At 36.1% G+C, this 14,820-nt stretch overlaps 1 protein-coding gene across 2 annotated transcripts in view; it reads right to left on the bottom strand.

Annotated features, from left to right (window-relative positions):
* MTPN (myotrophin) overlaps positions 1 to 14,820 on the bottom strand; it is a 56,839-nt gene that overhangs the window by 4,012 nt on the left and 38,007 nt on the right. The window lies entirely within an intron of this gene.

Here is a 14,820-nt window from a genome sequence, read left to right as displayed (position 1 = left end):
TCTCAGGGCATGGCAAGTGAATCAGCTCCCAAACCAGGTCTGAACCTCTCTAACTCCCAGAGACAGCAACATTCCACCCATTGTCTGAGGGTTCCCTGCCAGCTCCAGCCCAACCAGTACATATTCATCAAATAACCTCATGTCCTGCCCTCCTCCCACTGCCAAATCTCACTCATTCTTCTGTTCCTAGGCCTACAGAATTGTCTAAACTTGGCATAAATGGTCCTGTAGAGACCAACTCTACTCAAATTTACCAGTCTCTTCTCCCATTCATCTTTCAATGCTCTAATCCCTTGGAACATCTTACCATTCCTGAATGCACCAAGTACCATGCCTTTCTACTTGCTGGGTTCCATATGGAATGTCCTATCCCCTTTTCTCTGGCAAATCCATTCAATTACTCAACGAATATTTACTGAATTTTTGATGAATAGATACTCTGTAGAGGGTTGAAGAATCAAAGAAAAACAAGGTAGAGTCTGCCAGTCTGGCTGGTGTGGGGGACAAATCAACCGATGTGACACAATGGGATGAGGACAATACCTGTGCTACGTGCAGTGATGAGTGCACTGTACACTAGAATGGGATGTGGTAGGAGGGTGTAAGGAAGCCTTTCTGGGTGAGGTAATGCTTCAGCTGAGTTTCGATGAGTAAGTATAAGTTGACCCAGGTAAACCAAGAAGGAGAAGACAGACATTCTAGGAAGTGTTAAATTATCACAAAGTCTTCCTCAATATGACTAAAAAAGTCTGTTTTCTAATTTTCTAATTGAATTTAATTGCATTATGGAACATATGAAACTTAGAGTGGGAAAGAAATCTGTGAGTGACAGCTTCAAAGTGGTAAGTATTTTAACTCAGGTTAAGTGACAGTAATTGGGACCACTATATTCAAAACACATTTCTTATTCACATTGATAACTGTTTTTATGACTAGCATTGTAAACTGCAATTCTGCATTAACACAAAGTTAACTATCATAGTGAACATCTGTTCCTCTTTAGCTGCCAGAGTTCATTTCCCTTCTTTTGATAACAGCATCCTAATTTCATACTGGGAATAATTTCCCCCTCTCTGTGGAGCCGTGGGACCGTAACTCAAGGTGCCATGTACTTTCATTGCCAAATGTCAAAGCAAGACATTCACTTCTGGATTTTGAGTCTTGACTGGAGAGAGCGTGAAGCCAGAGTTCATTTACTTCTGTGTCATCACCCAGAAGAGATGGTTGAGAAGCTTCTGCTGTCTCAGTCTTCAGCTGCCACAGCCCTGGCCTCTTCTGAGCCTGGCCCTCAGCTTTCCTGTTGATTCTATGACTAGTCCAATACCTTTGAAAATTCCTTTTCTACTGTTAGAGTCAAATTCTGCTATTTGTAACCCCCCAAATCTAGTTGATAAAAGTATTTATAAATTTTATATATATATATTTTCTAATTATAATACAAACTAATTACAGAACTCAGAATACACACAACTCCCCTACCATAAAACTCATAATTCTATAAGCCAGATACAACTAATGTTAACATTTTAGTGTTTCTGTCTACTCTTTTGTTCTAAATATGTGCATGTATTTCTTTTAAAAATAAGTGAGTACTCATAAAATAGTGACTCTGTATCAGACAAAAGAAACTTTAAGAAATATTACTAGAGATAGAGAGACATTTCATAATGATAAAAGACTTTAATATTCAAATTTCAAAAATGAAAACAAGGAAACAATTCCATTTATAACATCAAAAAGAAGAAAACATTAAGAATAAATTTAATAAGCTCAAACCAGTCCTTCGAAAAAAGGTGAACCAGTTTTGTCAATGTGGATAAAGATATTAAAAGAAAATGATTTTTTTGGTACCTGATGCAGTTGTTGGAGAACTTAAGTATATTTGGCCTCATTCCTTCCTTGAGGAAACCATTTTCAATTGTTTGTTATTGGTTCTAGTGGTTATTTCTACAGCTCTAAACAAAATACTCATGCTATTTGAGTTATTAACTTTAGATATTACCTTCTGCCTGCTTGCCAGCTTCAGCACACCACCATCTTCTTTCCCAGATCCTCCCCATTTCTTATGCTTAAAATAAGTTTGTTCTTTATAAATTTGATATATTTATTTAAGCCTGTGTTTTTCTGTTCCATCAATTTTGACAGTATCTCATTCCTCTATAAGATACTTTCTCCACCTTCCATCACCCCCCTACCTCTTAAAATTGTCAGCTTTTCTATTTTAAATGTCAAGATTAACTTTTATATTGTTCTATTAAAACTGTTTTTTGTTTATTGATTTTTTCCCTATAGTCACCATACTGTACATTATATCCCCAAAACTTACTTACAACTGAAAGTTTGTACATTTTGATCACCTTCACTCAATCCCCACTGCCCCCTCACCCCAGCCACCAATCTGTTCTCTGTTGTCTGAGTTTTGAGAGCGCACATACAAGTGAGATCATACAGTATGTGTCTTTCTCTGTTTGATTTATCCACTTAGCATAATGCCCTCAAGGTCCAACCACACTGATGCAAACGGCAGGATTTTTTTTATGGCCAAATAATATTCCATTGCATTGCATATGTACACACACACACACACACACACACACACACACACATTCTTTGTCGATGCATCTATTGTGCATCTTGATAGATACTTAGGTTGTTTTCATGTCTTGGCTATTGTAAATAATGCTGCAATGAACACAAGGTATAGATTTAGCATTTTTGTTTCCCTCAGATAAACACCTAGAAGTGGAACCACTGGATCACATGGTAGTCCTATTTGTAACTTTCTGAGGAACCCCCATACTGTTTTCCACAGATGCTGCACCAATTTACATTCCCACCAATAGTGCGCAAGCATTCTTTTTCCCACATCCTGGCTAACACTCATTATTTCTTAAATTTTTGATAACAGCCATTCTGGTAGGTGTCAGGTGACGTTGTAGTTTTGATTTGTATTTCCCTGATGATTAGGGATGTTGAGGAACATTTTCATGTGCCTGTTGGCGCCTGTATGTCTTCTTTGTAAAAATGTCTATTCAGATTCTCTGCCCATTTTAAAATCAGATTTTTTTTCTACTGAGTTTATTTTTCTATTGAGTTACAGGAATTCTTTATATATTTTGGGTATTAGCCCCTTATCAGATTTATGATTACAAATATTTTCTTCCATTCTGTAGGTTATCTTTTCATTTTATTGATGGTTTCCTTTCCTTTTGGTGTCAAATTAAAAAACTCATTGCCAAAATGAATGTCAAAGAGCTTACCATCTATGTTTTCTTCTAGGAGTTTTATGGTTTCAGGTCTTATGTTAAAGTCTTTAAAACCATTCTGAGTTGATTATTATGTACGGTGTAAGACAGTGCCCAGCTGCATTCTTTTTCATTCTGTCCACTTTTCTCAATATTAATTGAAGAGACTGACCTTTCCCTATTGTATACTCTTGGCTGCTTTGTGATAAATTGACAGTATATATGTGGGTTTATTTCTGGGCACTCTACTCTGTTTGTTGATCTATGGTGCCTGTCTGTATATCAATACCACACTGTTGTGATTTCTACATATCTGTAATATAGTTTGAAATCAGGAAATGTGATGTCTCTTAGCTTTGTTCTCTCTTCTTTAGGTTGCTTTGGCTTTTTGGGATCTGCTTGGTTTCATACAAATTTTAGCATTGTTTAATCTAGTTCTGTGAAAAATGTCATTGGAATTTTGATAGAAATTGCATTAAATCTTGCTTTGGGCTGTATGGACATTTTAACAGTATTAATTCTGCCAATCCATGAGCACAGAGTATCTTTCCATTTATTCATGTCTTCTTCAGTATCTTTCATCAATGTCTTAAGTTTTCAGCATACAGGTCTTTAGCTTCCTGGGTTAAACTTATTCCTAGATGTTTTATTCTTTTTGATGCAGTTTTAAGTGGAATTAAAAAAATTTCTCTTTTGGATAATTCGTTATTGTTGTGTAGAAACACAACTGATTTTTGTATCCTGATTCTGTACTCTGCAACTTTACTAAACAAATAGAGAGCATTTTACTTCTTCCTTTCCAATCTGGATGCCTTTTATTTGTTCTTACCTAGCTGCTCTGGCCTGGGACTTCTCACGGTAAATAGGGCACTTGTATGGTAAATAAGTGGTGAGAGTGGGCATCCTCATCGTGTTCCTCATCTTAAAGGGAAAGCTTTCAAGTTTTGACTATGTTGTTAGCTGTGGGGTTGTCATACATGGCCTTTATTATGCTGAGGTATGGTTCCTCTTTGCCCAGTTTGCTGAGCATTTTTATTATGAATGAATGTTGAGTAAGTCAAATGCTTTGTCTGTATCTACTGAGGTGACCATGTGATTTTCATCTTTCATTTTGTTATTATGGTAGATCGGACAGATTGATCTGCAAATGCTGAATCATCCTTGCACCCCTGGAATAAATCCCAATTGATCATGGAGTATGATTTGTTTAACATATCGTTGAATTTGGTTTGCTAATATTTTGTTGAGGATTTTTACATTTATGTTCATCAGGGATCTAGCCCTGCAATCTTCTTTTGTGGCATCCTTGTCTGGCTTTGGTATAGAGGTAAAGCTGGCATTGTAAAATGAGTTTGGAAGTGGTCCCATCTGTACTGTTTTGGGGAAGAGTTTAATTTTTCTTTAAATGTTTGATAGAACTCATCAGTAAAGCCATCTGGTCCTGCATACTGATAAGATTCTTACAGTTAAAATACATAAATGATGCTTAAATTACTGCTAGGTAAACACTGTTCACTGTGGGACCTGGGGGACTACGATTAGCTTTACATCTATTGTTCCAGTATCACAACCCTGTGCAACCCTCCCAAATGACAGAATCAGGAGATCCACACTGAGTTTTCCCCAGTCCTGCTCATTCATTTACAAATAACAGCTTTTGACCCTATTTGTTATGGTTTGGCTAAACTGCTAGCTGTAACAAAGAGAGGCTAAAACACAATGGCTTAAACTAAGTTAATTTATTTCTCTCTCATAAAACAGTCTAATCTAAGTTTGCTCACTTCCACATCTGCTTCCAGCCTGCTGGATGTGAGGGGGAAAGCCCACAGCAAGCGGCTTCATATTTTAGGTGATGATCTGGAAGTGGCCCACATCATCTGTGTGCATCCCATTAGCCCAAACTTACACAAAGCGATATACACTACAAGGCCAACTGAGATGCAAGGACTAGCTGGGCTGCCATGGGCTCAGCTAAAACTTGGGGTTCTCTTTATAAAAGGAAGAGTAAAAATGGACATGGAAGGCAATGTGCAGCTTAACTTATACTGTCCTGAAAATACTTCAGAATATGCCACTAATGTCCTCCAAATGACAAGTTCAATCAAGATTTATGGTGTCTGAACAGCAATGACAATCTTATTCCTAACTACTTATAGCCATGCTTCTGATAACAACATCTCCAAGTTCTGTCTGTCCAGCCTGCCTCTCCTTCCTCCCGCACCTTCCTGTTCCACTCCACCCCTCCCCCTTACTTCCCCTCTGGCTTTGTTTATATGCTGGGATTCTCCATGGCTCTGGTCTTCGGAACGCTTCAGCACTTGCTCAGTATGCTTTTGCCTGACCATCTCAACCATTTTATGACTTAACTTCCAACTTTTATCATCATTTTGAACATCTACCCCGATCTTTAAGCCCATACATAAATGCATACATGCCACTAAGATTTATCTACTTTAAGTCCCACAGATACCTCAAACTCAACCTTTCCTAAGGCGAATCCACAATCTTCCCACAAACTTGTTTCTTTTTCAGTAGTATTCTCTATCATGATGAAGAACCACCATCCAGGAATTGTGGAGACGCTATGTAGTTTTTCTTGTTTACTTCACATGCAGTCACCAAGTCTTGAGGCCATAATGTTCTTTACATTTTCCACCTATCCTTGCTACCATTACTTTCTTAGTTCAAGATTTTCTTATGAAAATTCTAATGCAATAGTTTCTTCTTTCACTTCCCACAATACTCCAATTCAAACTCCATACATCTGTCTGGGTGATCTTTGTAAAATGCAAGTCTGACCATACTACTCACCTACATAAAAACCTTTACTGGCATCCTCACAGAAGAGAATGAGATAAGTAACACAACACGTAAGGTATAATCTGCTCACTACTGAAGTCTCTAGTCATATTTTTGCTAAATCTCTTTTAGTCTATGTTGTAGCTGTGCTGAACAACTTACCTCACCCTAATGTGTCACAGTCTCTCTTGTCCCTGTGACCTTTCTCACATTGCTGCTTCTGCCTGGAATGGTATTCCAATTCTCTATTAGATTCTTGGACACTAAGCTTCTAAGACTGAACTCAAGTGTCAGCTGCTTATTGAAGTTACATTCGTGGTACCTGAAGTTGTAATGACATCCTTGTTTATAACACACTATCCCCTTGACTCCCAGGACCACACTTGACCTCTTCTTCCTTCAGATCCCTGCTGTGTTACCTATAAGCTTTGTCACAGCAAATCACAACACTTTTATGCACTTGTTTTACATTTTATTAGACTAAATATGTTGACAGTAGTAACCAACTTATCAGTCTCTGAATTCACAAGGCCCTACAGAGTTTCAATAACAGGCAATCAAATTAAATTATAAAAATTAAATATTAAATTAATTGATATAGGTAAGGACTATGCACACATAATAAATAAATGACTGGATAAAATAATTATTCATTGAAGGCAAATTACTGTGAGTAGATCAACAAAACACTGCCACTAAGAACAGGCTGCTCCTTAGCACACTATATAAATTAATTATTTTCAAGTAATTTCAACATTGAAGACCCTTCAGTTTCGATTAGAATCAGGACTAGGCTCATATGCTTCTATTTAGAGCATAATTTAGGTTGTGATAAAGCTTTCTGGAGGAAGAAAAGAATCCTACTGCCAAGTTAAGTGGCCAAAGTAGATAAGACAGGCAATCTGTCATTCTAGGGAGTAAAAAGCTTTAGGGCCTTATAAGTAATTTCTTGATTTTCAAAAGTTACAGTTTTAGATAATCAGGTATTATTTGATAGTAAGTTGTAAAATATGGGGAATGTTTAAACAACTCAAGTCATGCTGTCTGTGCCCCTGAATAGAACAGTTTACAACGTAGCAAAGGAAGATACAACACACTGGCATGAAACAGCAAGAGTGTATCTTTATCTGCCCCTTATTTCAGATAGCCCAGTTCTGCTTTATACCACCAGTTCTTGATCTGTGCAAATAGGCCAAGAAAACTGGTTTAGTAACATTTTAAGAATGAAACTGTTTAACTTGTACTGAGGTTATCTGACGTTACCTTGACAAAGGCCTTTGTGGTGAAGATGATGATTACAATTAATATTGATCAATTGTTAGTATACCAAGCAGCTGTTTCAATGTGAAATTTATCAGCTCAATTAAAAAATTAGCATTTGGAGAGATATATACATACACACATTTATATACATGCACACACATACTACACATTTAATGTCTTGGTGGACACTTCTATGTATGTTGCTAGACATTGTTTTACAATCTTAGAATATAATCACTATCTAAGAAATCCACAACCATGGTTTTGCATATTCAATTCACTTTTAGCAAGAAAGCAGGCAGGAATCAAATACAAAATGAATGTCTGAATGAATATAGTGTATTTCCTTCTATTTGATTAAATGTCCCATAAGGACTCTTAAAATCTAAAGGAACAAAGGAATTCTTTATCCTCTCTCTTTAACCACTCGATCAACTCTCATTCAATTGTTACATTCTCTGTGAAGCCCTTCTGGAATTTCCCAGACAGTTGGCTCTCTCTCCTTCTGTGTGCTCCTGGCATGTTGCTGATCATACTTCAAGGTAGATACTATATAGCTTGGCTCATCCAATGTCTAGCACAATCCCCTTTTTTCTATGCTTTCCTCTCCTACAGAGGCCGAAAAGAAACTGAATCCCCAGAGTCCCTTAAAGCTACAGGTGGCCATCTGGCACAAATTTGGCTCCTCCTGCGGTCAGCTTTCCTTTCCCAATAAAGCCCCAGGGAGGAGAGAGTCCTTAGCTTTTCCCAATTCTTCCTGCCCAAATCACAGACACAATGCGTGGAGGTTCAGCAGTCATCTTGTGACCTTAAAGACTGAGGAAGACAGGAGAGAACAGAGTGTGGGGTACTGAAGACACAGTGGAGCCAGTTGCTCAGCCTTGGACTGCATACCTTCAGGCATCCTAGTAAGAGCCATTTTTTTTCTTTAAGTTGAGATATAACTGACATAGAACACTGTATTTGTTTTAGGTGTATGACATAACGATTTGATGTATGTATATACTGCAAAATGACTACCACAATAAGATTAGTTAACATCCATCTCCACACAGAGTTGCAAAGTTTTTTTCTTGTGATGAGAACTTTTAAGATCTGGTCTCTTAGCATATATCTTTCAGATACACAATACAATATTGTTAACCATAGTCATCGTGCTGTACATCACCTCCCCAGGACTTAATTATTGGATAACTCTTAAGTTCATAACTTTTGACCCCGTCCACCTCCAGCAACTACCAATCTGTTCTCTGTATCTATGAGTTTATAATTATTTTGATTCTATATATAAGTGAGATTATACAGTATTTATCTTTCTCTGTTTGATTTTTATCTCATTTAGCATAATGCCTTTAAGGTCCATCCATGTTGTCACAAATGGCAAGGATATACTGTACAACACAGGGAATGCAGCCAATATTTTATAACTATGAATGGAGTATAACCTATAAAAATTGTGAATCCCTATATTGTACACCTGTAACATATAATATTGTATATCAACTACACTTCAATAAGAAAATTAAGCAGGTAGTGTGGTTCAAGGTCATACTAAGCCTAGTTGTGAAGCCCAATTTTACCACAAATTAGCTGGGTAACTTCAGGCAAGTTCCTTAACCTCTCTGTGATACTTCCTACATCTATAAACAAAATGGTAAACTATATGATTTCTGCAGAATCTCCTAGATCGAAAATTCTGCTAATCTCTGTTAAAAACCAGAACTAATTATAATTCTAAAATGAAATATTACTCAGGCATGAAAAAGAGCCACTTTCTTTTTTAAATCTCCACAGTAGGAGTTTTTGCTACAGTTGAACTCTACTTCTCTTGTAGTACTTCCACAGTCCTTAATTATCTGTCAATTGTGCTTTATTGGCTATTAAGTCATAGGACCAGGGGTTAAATCTCGCTTTTCTAATTTCAGTGCCATGCTCCTTATGTGCACCCCCCTGCAACCCCAGCCTGCCTCTCTAAACACTGTGCTAACCATACAATGGAGAATGACAGCACTTGCTGAGGACTTCAACTTACTTGGTTGGCCAAGTGTTGCTGCTGCTGTTTTAATCTTTTACTCTGAAGAAAATTGATTCGTAACCTCAGGTGGGAGAGGCAGGTAGCCACCCCAACTTATTTACATAACAAAAACTAACAAATGAAGCCCCCCTCTACAATGAGGCGCATTTTATATTTCATTTTATTTCTCATTTGGAGACAGTGACTACAGTTCATTTGCAGTTGCATATATAGTGGTCTTGGATTTGTTCTTATGTTATCTCTTGTGAAAATACAATTTTTTAACATCTCTACTGTAGTCATATCTAGCAAGAACAGAGAGATCATTTCAAGGTTTCAGAGAAAAATACATCATGGAAATACAGGGATGGGGTAAAGGATAAATGAGCCTTCAGATTACTTCTCTCTAAAGACATTCAGATAGTGAACCATTTATATTACTTGTGAGGTGGTGGTACATCTAAAGTTTTGGATGAAAAAGTTGGTTTATACTTGAAATAGTTAATTTTCATACAACTTGTTTTTCTGGGAACCCTCATTCTTACATCAAGTTTTTCCTTTTCTGAGAAATACATCAAACATATGTGCATCAACTGTAACTGGTCTGAGAATTTACCATGAGCTCAGTATTGCCAACAATGACCTGTACACATTATCTCATTTAACTACTGGCTACGCTGAGAAGCAGTGCAATGTAGTGGTTACAGACACAAGCTCTGGAGCCAAAGTGATGGGGTTTGAATCCTAACTCTCCTCCCAGTCAGCTGTGTGACCCTGGGAAAGCTTCTTAATGCTCTGTGCCTCCATTTCCCCAATGGTGAAATGGGGGATAAAAATTATACCTACTTCATGAGATTACTGTGACGATTACATGAGTTAATGTATGTAAAGCACTTAAATGACACTTCCTACATATAAGAACTATTTCAACTGAACTAATTTGTCTTCTCATCAACTCTATGTGATAAGTACTGGTCCCATGTTGCAGAAGAGAAATCTTAGGCTGAGATGGTAAAGAACTTGCTAAAAGCCACAGAATTATTAAGAAGCAGAACTGAGACTCAAACCTAGGGGTGTGTGATGTCACAGAACACAGTACATGTCACTAACAGAAACTATTTAACATAAAGATGCTCTCCAATCTAAAAGAGCTAAATAGGTAAAAAAACAATGAGCTTACAATGGACAAACTTTTGGATGAGATTTGTGAGATACAGCAAAACAGTACAGCAACAGGTTTCTTCAGTTATTTAGGGGAGGGAGTAAAATTTCTAGCTATACCAACTCTGGTAGGCCTTATATAAGGCAGTTTCTTCTTAATTTTTTTTAATCGAAGTATAGTTGGTTTATAATATTGTGTTAGTTTCTGGTGTACAGCATATTGATTCAGCTACACATATACACATTCTTTTTCATATTCTTTTCCATTATGGTTTGTTACAGGACATTGAGTGTAGTTCCCTGTGCTATACAGTAAGACCTTGTTGTTTATTTATTTTATATATAGTAGTTAGTATCTGCTAATCCCAAATTCCTAATTTATCCCTCCCCCATCCCTTTTCCCCTTTGGTAACCATAAATTTGTTTTCTATGTCTGTCTGTTTCTGTTTTGTAAATAAGTTCATTTGTGTCACATGTCAGATTCCACATATAAGTGATATATGGTATTTGTCTTTATCTTTCTGACTTACTTCACTTAGTATGATAATCTGTAGGTCCATTCATGTTGTATAGTTTCTTCTTAATATAAGGCAATATAGAAAGGCATCACTAAGTTGTTTGCAGGTTACCTGTCCTAGTATTTTTTGAAACCAAACTTGCCTAATGTTATATGGAATAGAATTTTGGGGTTTCCAAATCATCATGAAATATGTGCCTGAGAATGTGTGAAACTGTTTAGATTTCATTGGGAGTGGGATAGTGAGTAACTCAAGTGAAAAACAGTGGTTTTTGTCTGCAAACACACCTACTTGTTTAGGCTGAAAAGGGCTAACTTCTCAGCCCTTATATTTTACATACTTGATTCTCAATTCAAGTAGCAAAATCCATCCTGTAGACACTTCTTGAGAATTTAACTGTAAGGGGGGTATTCAAATTTTATCATTAACTGGCTGCTTGATTTTTAAGAATATAGCACAGAAAATACACTGAGCAAAACCATCAATGTTATCAATAAGATGGTTTTCCGTATTTTCTTAGCAAATTGACTTTTAGTACTTTTTACTCTCTATAGCAACTGTACATAAGACATTAATCATTTTGACTTCCTTTTTATGAAAGGAAGAGTGCTGAGTAAACCTCTGTTCTGTTTCTCACTCATTTATCCTATACAATGAACTTGGAGTAGTCTGAAACAGCTGTGCGTCACTATCATCAGAGCTGCACAATTATCAGCGATTACACATTTCTGTTGTAAGGTTACAGCAGACGTCCTAAGGAGGTAAATCTGACGCAGAGGGAAACAGAATGAAAAACAAGAAAGCAAAGTTTCTTCTGGACTTTCCTCTCTCAGATATAGCTTAGCACACTAAATATCACTAATAACAAATGAGGTTAAACTAACGAGTATGTTGTCAGTTGGTTTCTGTAATCTAAGAATAAAACAGTAACTATAAAGCTTTTAAAACTTTCATTAGATTTTCATTTCAAGAGATTTGTGATTCTCTCATGTTGGGGTACTTTTTTCTATTTATTAGTTAAATAGAATTCTTGTCCTAACAGGAGGTTGGTCATTTTTTAATAGAAGTATATAATATATAAAGGACAGAGTACCAACACACACTAGAGTAAATGACTGAACCTTTATGTCTAAATTCTAAATGAGAGCAAACTTAACATCTTTAAAAGTTAATACAAATATTACAAGTATTCCCTCTTTCCCCATAATATTTTATAGTGGATTATTTAGAAATGGTTTTCCTTAGGATGAGAGAACAAGGATACATGACTTCTTAAAATCCTTTATTATCAAAGGGATTACATAAATTATAAGGAATTTTAATATGTATCAAATTTTCTATAATACTTATTAAATACTATATAATGTTAATATTATAGGAAATGTCTAGCATGATAGTGTATTAATGCCACAGGCAAACTATTATTTCTTATAGATAATTGTTTCCTTAACCACACAGAAACTAGATGAAGATGTCCAATTATATGTAACTGTGAAAAATAAATGAATTTTGGACTTATGAACATCCATCAGCCAGTAATATTATAGTTCAAGAGTACCACTTCACGATAACTCTCTCCTAAATAATGTGTTCTCACAACACTGCTATTATTCAGGCATTTGAGATTTTAACCAGGAAGATTAGTTTAGTAATATTTTTAATTTTTAGGGCAATAAAAGGGAACCTTATCCAGCTGGAGTATAATTACAATTCAAAATGACAGGTGCTTACCTGGTCTGTTTCTGCTTTCATAAAATCAGACAGCAGTCTGTAAGGCTGGGCTTTTTTACTGACTGCTGTGCAGCTACCACTCCTCCTGTTTCACACTCTCACTTGGGCTTCTGACTCCTCAGGACTGCTACTAGCCCACGGAACTTCCTGAGCCTGCATTTTTACCTGCTTCCCCTGTCTCCTTTCATCAGCTTTACTACTGTTTCTCATGTACTCTGGATTTGGTGAAAGTACCAGGAGCTTTTGTTCATTCCCCTTGCATCTTACAAGTTATTATTTAACAGTTCTATAACTTCAGCTTATTTTTTTAAATGTTCGTTTTGATATTTCAATATTTGTTTAGATTTATTCACCTACTAATTTCTTGCTTGCACTCCTTGCATCTCAGTTTTTCCCTTTGGGTTTAATTTGTTTCTTCCTGAAAGCACTTCCAACTCACTTGTTTGTTGCTGAAGGGTACTGACCACTTCTGGGCTTCAAGCTGCCTTGGATCAGCTCCTACCTTTTTCAACAGTACTCTCTTGCTCATGCTTGCAAGTGTTTTCTTTTTCAACATGACCCCACCTGCTTTCCGTTTCTCAAGGATTCATCATGATGTCTTGTCTAATGAACCCCTTCTTATGGTCTAAAGCAGATATCGATTCACTCATTTCATTTATTTTTTAAAGGTATTATTTTTTAAGAGCATAATTTTATTTTTATTTCATTTTTTTGGGGGGGTTACGTTTATTTATTTAATGAAGGAAACTTATAAGGATTGAACCCAGGACCCTGTGCATGCTAAGCATGAGCAATACCACTGAGCTATACCCTCCCCCGACTCATTCTTTTTAAAAACATCTTTCCTGTCATTTGAGTGCATTAATTAAAAATCAGGCCAAATAGCTTTTACCTGAAAGAACATACATAATCATTTCTCATAACTGTCCCTGACAGTAAGTCTGAAAGGCACTCTTGAGGAGTAGAAAGAACATGGGCATTTGAGTCGTATATCTTGGAGCAAATTTTGATTTTATTATATTCTGTTTGACTTCATGTAGTTATTTAACCTCCCTGAGACAGATAGTTACTTCATCCATAAAATGGAGATGATTATACTTATGTATTTGGAGATTATATAAAAACTATTTAGCACATTTAGATTTTCCATATATGTTAGTTTCCTCTTTTGCTATATGAACAATAGATGTTTTGAATTTCTACTTGTGTCATAAACTTCATTTTCCATTGCATTAAAATAAAAATACTTGTCCAGTAAGTGATATTGTGTAGCACATAGAGTTTGATTTTATACATTCTAGCAATTCTTTTGTTTTTATAATTTGTTTTCGCTATTGGTTGTGATCATATTGAGTTTTAAAATTTATTATTTTGGCTTTCTTCCTATGCTAATGATACACCAATGGAATAATACAGTTTGCCCCTGAACCAGGCAGGGGCTAAGGGGGCTGACCCTCAGTGCAGTTGAAAATCCATCTATAACTTATAGTCGGCCTTTCATATCTGCAGTTCCTCCACATCCGGATTCAACCAACTGTGCATTGTGTGGTACTACAGCATTTACTACTGAAAAAAATCTGCATGTAAGTGAACTGGTTTAGTACAAATTTTGTTGTTCAAGGGTCAGCTGTATGTGAGCAATATCAGTGAATCTGAAAAACTTCTAAACGATGTACTTTTAAAATGAATTCATAATAATCCAAAAGGGTTCTACTTTTGATAAAAGGCAGAACAAACCAGATTTCATAATATAAGCACTGATTACAACTTTAAAAAAAAATGCACTGGAATAGCCTTAATTGTAGCAATTAAAGATTTTTGAAAAAGCACAGTTCCCTCCCTCCCCCCAAAATTTGGCTAACACAACTACAGGGTATCCATTAAAGAAACTTATGCAAAAATAAAATAAAAGTAATTAATTTTGAGAAAGCAAAACTAACTTTTATTATATTGCTTTCAAAACGGTAAAAAAATCTTTCACCTAAAATAACAGCTCTATGTGGTTACAACTGATCTGCCATCAAAACAGCCATCTCTGAGTATCACTTATTTAGCTACAAAAATTAAGGCTTAGACACAAATGAAAAAA

This window comes from Vicugna pacos, chromosome 7, assembly GCF_048564905.1.
Source record: "Vicugna pacos chromosome 7, VicPac4, whole genome shotgun sequence".
Classification (NCBI taxonomy): Eukaryota; Metazoa; Chordata; class Mammalia; order Artiodactyla; family Camelidae; genus Vicugna; species Vicugna pacos.
This window is presented reverse-complemented; position numbering and strand designations above follow the sequence as displayed.